The sequence below is a fragment of the Arachis hypogaea genome, chromosome 12 (genome assembly GCF_003086295.3).
Source record: "Arachis hypogaea cultivar Tifrunner chromosome 12, arahy.Tifrunner.gnm2.J5K5, whole genome shotgun sequence".
Lineage (NCBI taxonomy): Eukaryota > Viridiplantae > Streptophyta > Magnoliopsida > Fabales > Fabaceae > Arachis > Arachis hypogaea.
In genome coordinates this window covers 78,855,466-78,863,364 of record NC_092047.1, presented here as the reverse complement: position 1 = coordinate 78,863,364, position 7,899 = coordinate 78,855,466, and the positions used below count along the sequence as shown (strand labels likewise).

At 41.2% G+C, this 7,899-nt stretch overlaps 1 non-coding gene across 1 annotated transcript; it reads left to right on the top strand.

The window, feature by feature from the left end:
* Positions 1 to 7,310: 7,310 nt before the first annotated feature.
* Positions 7,311 to 7,418, top strand: LOC112731331 (small nucleolar RNA R71). Its single transcript, XR_003167114.1, has one exon. It is a non-coding gene; the product is annotated as a small nucleolar RNA R71 (small nucleolar RNA).
* Positions 7,419 to 7,899: the final 481 nt, after the last annotated feature.

The following is a 7,899-nucleotide window of genomic DNA, read 5'->3' as shown; positions in this document are numbered from 1 at the left end:
TGTTCTTGGCTTCGCAAACGTTAGTGGCGTTCACTTTTTCTACTAACTTTCATAGCTGCCTCCTTTCTTCCACATTAATACCATTAACTTTCTCACTAACGTTGCGGCTTCTCTTTTCTTCCACGTTAGTTCCTACGTTAGTGGAGCTAACGGGGTCGCTAACGTGGGTCTTCTTGCCCTTCGCTAACGTTAGTGGCATTAACGTTCTCACTAACTTTCGAAGTTTTCCTTTCTTCCACTTTAATGGCCACGTTAGTGGCGCTAACATAGCCACTAACGTGGCTCTTCTCTGCTTCTTGTTACCTAAAATCAGTCAAAGTACATCAAAGTAACATACAAGACAAACTTTATTATACTAAGTGTGCTAATAATGCCCAAATTCATAACTTCACTTAGTGTGATCTATTTCATCATATTTACCCTGTATATTAACAAAAATTCACCTATGCTTGAGATTTTGTTCTATGAAGATATTTTTCATGCTATTACTCATTTATTGGCAAAATTTGTATGAAAACTAAACAAAAATCTACTGAAATAACTACTAAAAATAGGCAATAATGCACCCGCATCAGGCGGGTTATTATCAGAGGTTCATTAAAGGGTTTTCACAGCTCGCTTTGCCCTTGACTAAGCTAACCAAAAAGGATGTTCCTTTTGTATGGACTCCCGAGTGCGAGGAGAGTTTCCTTGCCTTAAAGCAGAGATTGACTACTGCCCCTGTATTAGTGTTGCCTGAGCCGAGAGAACCTTTCGAGGTGTACTATGATGCATCCTTGAAAGGTTTAGGATGTGTGTTGATGCAGCATCATAAGGTTGTAGCTTATGCCTCACGTCAGTTAAGGCCACATGAAAGAAACTATCCAACTCATCATTTGGAACTTGTAGCCATTATCTTTGCATTGAAAATTTGGAGGCATTATCTCTATGGAGTAAAATTTCAAGTCTTCTCGGACCATAAGAGTCTGAAGTACCTATTTGAGCAAAAAGAATTGAATATGCGTCAGAGGAGGTGGATGGAACTCCTGAAGGATTATGACTTCGAGCTAAACTACCATCCGGGAAAGGCGAATGTAGTGGCGGGTGCCTTGAGTAGGAAATCCCTATGTGTTGCTTGGATGATGCTAAGAGAGGAAGAGTTGTTGACAGCCTTCCAAGGATTGAAACTGGGAATTAGAGAGGAGTTTAGGACTCTATGCCTAAGCCAGTTACAGATCTCAAGCGACTTCAAGGCTGAACTAATAAATGCTCATCAGAATGACCAAGAATTATATAAGATTTTTCCGGCGATTGAGAAAGGCAAGCAATAGAGAGTGTTAGAAGATAAATATGGGTTGTGGAGGTTCAAGGGCCGGATAATTGTGCAATATGTCGGGGATTTGCGAAGAGCATATTGGAAGAAGCTCATAAGAGCGGGTTCTCCATTCAGCCTGGAAGCACTAAGATGTACCAAGACTTAAAGACGATGTTCTGGTGGCCCAGAATGAAAAATGATGTGGCATTACATGTTTCTAAATGCCTAACTTATCAGAAAGTCAAGATTGAACACCAAAAGCCAGTAGGAACCCTTCAACCTTTGGAAATTCCAAAGTGGAAATGGGAGAGCATTGCTATGGATTTTGTACTGGGCTTACCAAGGACTCGGACAAGTTATAGACTGGTGAGCAGAAATTGTGATTACACTTTGATTATGTAAAATTCATCGCTCTTTTTTTCCCTGGTAATGGCGCCAAAAACATGATGCCAATACCATGGTTCACAACTTCGCACAACTAACCAGCAAGTGCACTGGGTCGTCCAAGTAATACCTTACATGAGTAAGGGTCGAATCCCACGGAGATTGTTGGTATGAAGCAAGCTATGGTCACCTTGCAAATCTCAGTCAGGTAGGGTTAAATGTGATTGGATTAGATAATTAAAAGATAAACAATAAGGGATAGAAATACTTATGTAAATCATTGGTGAGAATTTCAGATAAGCGTATGGAGATGCTTTCGTTCCTCTGAACCTCTGCTTTCCTGCTATCTTCATCCAATCAGTCTTACTCCTTTCCATGGCTGGCTTTATGTGATACATCACCATTGTCAATGGCTACTTTCAGTCTTCTCTCGGGAAAATGATCCAAATGCCCTGTCACGGCACGGCTAATCGTCTGGAGGTATCACCCTTGTCAATGGTTTCATCCTATCCTCTCAGTGAAAATGGTCAACGCACCCTGTCACAGCACGGCTATTCATCTGTCGGTTCTCGATCATGCTGGAATAGGATTTACTATCCTTTTGCGTCTGTCACTACGCCCGGCAATCGCGAGTTTGAAGCTCGTCACAGTCATTCAATCATTGAATCCTACTCGGAATACCACAGACAAGGTTTAGACCTTCCGGATTCTCTTGAATGCCGCCATCATTCTAGCTTACACCACGAAGATTCCGATTAAGAGATCTAAGAGATACTCATTCAATCTAATGTAGAACGGAAGTGGTTGTCAGGCACGCGTTCATAAGGAATGATGATGATTGTCACATTATCACATTCAGGTTGAAGTGCGAATGAATATCTTGGAAGCGAAATAAGATGAATTGAATAGAAAACAGTAGTACTTTGCATTAATCTTTGAGGAACAGCAGAGCTCCACACCTTAATCTATGGAGTGTAGAAACTCTACCGTTGAAAATACATAAGTGATAATGGAGTTTATTGGTCTCGGCCCCAGAGGGGAACCGGAGTAACCAAGTCTCTATGATCCGAAGATAAGACTCAGGATGTCAAATACAATAGTGAAATGTCCTATTTATAATAAACTAGCTACTAGGGTTTACAGAAGTAAGTAATTGATGCATAAATCCACTTTCGGGGCCCATTTGGTGTGTGCTTGGGCTGAACTTTGAGTGTTGCACGTGTAGAGGTCATTCTTGGAGTTGAACGCCAGCTTTTGTGCCAGTTTGGGCGTTCAACTCTGGTTTTGGCTCCTTTTCTAGCGCTGGACGCCAGATTTGGGCAGAAAACTGGCGTTGAATGCCAGTTTGCGTCGTCTATTCTTGGCCAAAGTATAGACTATTATATATTGCTAGAAAGCCCTGGATGTCTACTTTTCAACGCAATTGGAAGCGCGCCATTTTGAGTTCTGTAGCTCCAGAAAATCCACTTGGAGTGCAGGGAGGTCAGAATCCAACAGCATCAGCAGTCCTTCTTCAACCTCTGAATCTGATTTCTGCTCAAGTCCCTCAATTTCAGCCAGAAAATACCTGAAATCACAGAAAAACATACAAAATCATAATAAAGTCTAGAAATGTGAATTTAACATAAAAACTAATGAAAACATCCCTAAAAGTAACTAGATTCTACTAAAAACATACTAAAAATAATGCCAAAAAGCGTATAAATTATTCGCTCATCACAACACCAAACTTAAATTGTTGCTTGTCCCCAAGCAACTGAAAATCAAATAGGATAAAAAGAAGAGAATATACTATAAATTCCAAACTATCAATGAAATATAGCTTCAATCATATGAGCGGGACTTATAGCTTTTTGCCTCTTGAATAGTTTTGGCATCTCACTTTATCCATGGAGGTTCAGAATGATTGGCATCTATAGGAACTCAGAGTTCAGATAGTGTTATTGATTCTCCTAGTTCAGTATGATGATTCTTGAACACAGCTGTTCTATGAGTCTTGGCCGTGGCCCTAAGCACTTTGTTTTCCAGTATTACCACCGGATACATAAATGCCACAGACACATAATTGGGTGAACCTTTTCAGATTCTGACTCAGCTTTGCTAAAGTCCCCAATTAGAGGTGTCCAGGGTTCTTAAGCACACTCTTTTTTTGCTTTGGACCTTGACTTTAACCTCTCAGTCTCAAGTTTTCACTTGACACCTTCACGCCACAAGCACATGGTTAGGGACAGCTTGGTTTAGCCGCTTAGGCCAAGATTTTATTCCTTTAGGCCCTCCTATCCACTGATGCTCAAAGCCTTGGGATCCTTTTTATTTGCCCTTGCCTTTTGGTTTTAAGGGTTATTGGCTTTTTGCTCTTGCCTCTTGGTTTTAAGAGCTTTTGGCTTTTTCTGCTTGCTTTTTCTTTTTCTATTTTTTTTCGCCTATTTTTTTTTTCTGCAAGCTTTGTTCTTTGCTGCTTTTTCTTGCTTCAAGAATCATTTTTATGATTTTTCAGATTATCAAATAACATGTCTCCTTGTCATCATTCTTTCAAGAGCCAACATATTTAACATTCTTAAACAACAACTTCAAAAGACATATGCACTGTTCAAGCATACATTCAGAAAACAAGAAGCATTGTCACCACATCAGTATAATTAAGCTAAGTTCAATGATAAATTCGAAACTCATGTACTTCTTGTTCTTTTGAATTAAAACATTTTTCATTTAAGAGAGGTGATAGATTCATAGGACATTCATAACTTTAAGACATAGTTACTAACTACTAATGATCATGTAATGAAGACACAAACACAGATAAGCACATAACATAGAAAACGAAAAACAGAAGAAATAAGAACAAGGAATGAATCCACCTTAGTGATGGTGGCGTTTCCTTCTTGAGGAACCAATGATGTCCTTGAGCTCTTCTATGTCTCTTCCTTGTCTTTGTTGCTCCTCCCTCATTGCTTTGTGATCTTCTCTTATTTCATGAAGGATGATGGAGTGCACTTGATGTTCCACCCTTAGTTGTCCCATATTGGAACTCAATTCTTCTAGGGAGGTGTTGATGTGCTCCCAATAGTTTTGTGGAGGAAGATGCATCCCCTAAGGTATCTCAGGGATCTCTTGATTTGCAGCCACATGTTCTACCACTGAGCTATAGACCCTTGAGATGAATCTTTCCATCTCTCATGACTCGGAGGTGGAAGCCTTTGTCTTCCCTTCCCCTTTTCTAGAGGTTTCTCTGGTCTTAGGTGCCATCAATGGTAATGGAAAAACAAAAAGCTTATGCTTTTATCACACCAAACTTAGAATGCTGCTCGCCCTCGAGCAAAAGAAGAAAGAATAATAGAAGAAGAAGAAGAAAATGTGGAGAAGAGGGGGGAGGTGTGTATGGATGTGAGTGGTGAATGGAAAGCAGAAGGGATAATCATGAATGGAGAGAGAGAGAGGGTGAGGTGGGTGGGGATCCTGCGGGGTCCACAGATCCTGAGGTGATCCTGTGAGGTCCACAGATCTTGAGGTGTCAAGGCATTTACATCCCTGCACCAATTTAGGCATGCAAAATGCCTTTGCACACAACTCTGGGCGTTCAGCGCCAGGTTGGTGCCCATTTTGGGCGTTCAACGCCCATTTGTTGCCATTTCTGGCGTTGAACACCAGAACCATGCTTGTTCTGGGCGTTCAGCGCCAGGATGCTGCCCATTTTGGGAGTTCAACACCAGAACCATGCTCTGTTCTGGCGTTGAACGCCAGACAGATGCTCCTCCAGGGTGTGATTTTTCTTCTGCTGTTTTTTATTCCGTTTTTGATTTTTTTGTTTATTTTGTGACTCCACATGATCATGAACCTATAAAGACATATAACTAAGAAAAATATAGTTAGATAAATAGAAATTGGGTTGCCTTCCAACAAGCGCTTCTTTAATGTCAATAGCTTGACAGTGGGCTCTCATGGAGCCTCATAGATGTGCAGAGCTTTGTTGAGACTCTCCAACACCAAACTTAGAGTTTGGATATGGGAGTTCAACACCAAACTTAGAGTTTGGTTGTGGCCTCCCAACACCAAACTTAGAGTTTGACTGTGGGGGCTTTGTTTGACTCTGCTTTGAGAGAAGCTTTTTATGCTTTCTCTCCATGGATGCAGAGAGAGATCCTTGAGTTGTAAACACAAGGTTGTCCTCATTCAATTGAAGGATTAATTTTTCTCTGTCCATATCAATCACAGCTCTTGCTGTGGCTAGGAAAGGTCTTCCTAGGATGATGGATTCATCCTCTTCCTTTCTAGTATCCAGGACTATGAAATCAGCAGGGATGTAAATGCCTTCAACCTTTACTAACACGTCCTCTACTTGTCCAGAAGCTTGTTTTCTTGAATTGTCTGCCATCTCTAATGAGATTTTAGCAGCTTGCACCTCATAGATTCCCAGTTTCTCTATTACAAAGAGGGGCATGAGGTTTATTCCTGAACCAAGGTCACACAGAGCCTTAAAGATCATGGTGCCTATGGTACAAGGTATTATGAACTTTCCAGGATCCTGTTTCTTCTGAGGCAATGTCAGTTGATCCAGATCACTTAGTTCATTGGTGAACAAGGGAGGTTCATCTTCCCAAGTCTCAATACCAAATAATTTGGCATTCAGCTTCATGATTGCACCAAGAAACTTGGCAGTTTGCTCTTCAGTAACCTCCTCATTCTCTTCAGAAGAGGAATACTCATCAGAGCTCATGAATGGCATAAGAAGGTTTAATGGAATCTCTATGGTCTCTAGATGAGTCTCAGATTCCTTTTGTTCCTCAGAGGGAAGCTCCTTATTGATCACTGGACGTCCCAGGAGGTCTTCCTCCTTGGGATTCACGTCCTCTCCTTCCCTTACAGGTTCGGTCATGGTGCTTATGTCAATGGCCTTGCACTCTCCTTTTGGATTCTCTTCTGTATTGCTTGGGAGAATACTAGGAGGGATTTCAGTGATCCTTTTACTCAGCTGGCCAACTTGTGCTTCCAAATTTCGAATGGAAGACCTTGTTTCATTCATGAAACTTGCAGTGGCCTTGGATAGATCAGAGACTAAGTTTGCTAAATTAGAGGTACTTTGTTCAGAGTTCTCTGTCTGTTGCTGAGTGGATGATGGAAAAGGCTTGCTATTGCTAAACCTGTTTCTTCCACCATTATTAAAGCCTTGTTGAGGCCTTTGATCCTTCCATGAGAGATTTGGATGATTTCTCCATGATGGATTATAGGTGTTTCCATATGGTTCACCCATGTAATTTACCTCTGCTATTGCAGGGTTCTCAGGATCGTAAGCTTCTTCTTCAGAAGATGCCTCTTGAGTACTGTTGGATGCAGCTTGCATTCCATTCAGACTCTGAGAAATCATATTGACTTGCTGAGTCAGTATTTTGTTCTGAGCCAATATGGCATTCAGAGTATCAACTTCAAGAACTCCCTTCTTCATAGGCGTCCCATTACTCACAGGATTCCTCTCAGAAGTGTACATGAACTGGTTATTAGCAATCATGTCAATGAGTTCTTGAGCTTCTGCAGGTGTTTTCTTTAGGTGAATGGATCCACCTGCAGAAGTATCCAATGACATCTTAGATAACTCAGACAGACCATCATAGAATATATCCAGGATGGTCCATTCTGAAAGCATGTCAAAAGGACACTTTTTGGTCAACTGTTTATATCTTTCCCAAGCTTCATAGAGGGATTCACCTTCTTTCTGTCTGAAGGTTTGAACATCCACTCTAAGCTTGCTCAGCTTTTGAGGAGGAAAGAACTTGGCTAAGAAAGTCGTGACCAGCTTATCCCAAGAGTTCAGGCTATCCTTAGGTTGAGAGTCCAACCATACTCTAGCTCTGTCTCTTACAGCAAAAGGAAAAAGCATGAGCCTGTAGACTTCAGGATCTACTCCATTAGTCTTAACAGTATCCCTATGTGTTGCTTGGATGATGCTAAGAGAGGAAGAGTTGTTGACAGCCTTCCAAGGATTGAAACTGGGAATCAGAGAGGAGTTTGGGACTCTATGCCTAAGCCAGTTACAGATCTCAAGCGACTTCAAGGCTGAACTAATAAATGCTCATCAGAATGACCAAGAATTATATAAGATTTTGCCGGCGATTGAGAAAGGCAAGCAATAGAGAGTGTCAGAAGATAAATATGGGTTGTGGAGGTTCAAGGGCCGGATAATTGTGCAATATGTCGGGGATTTGCGAAGAGCATATTGGAAGAAGCTC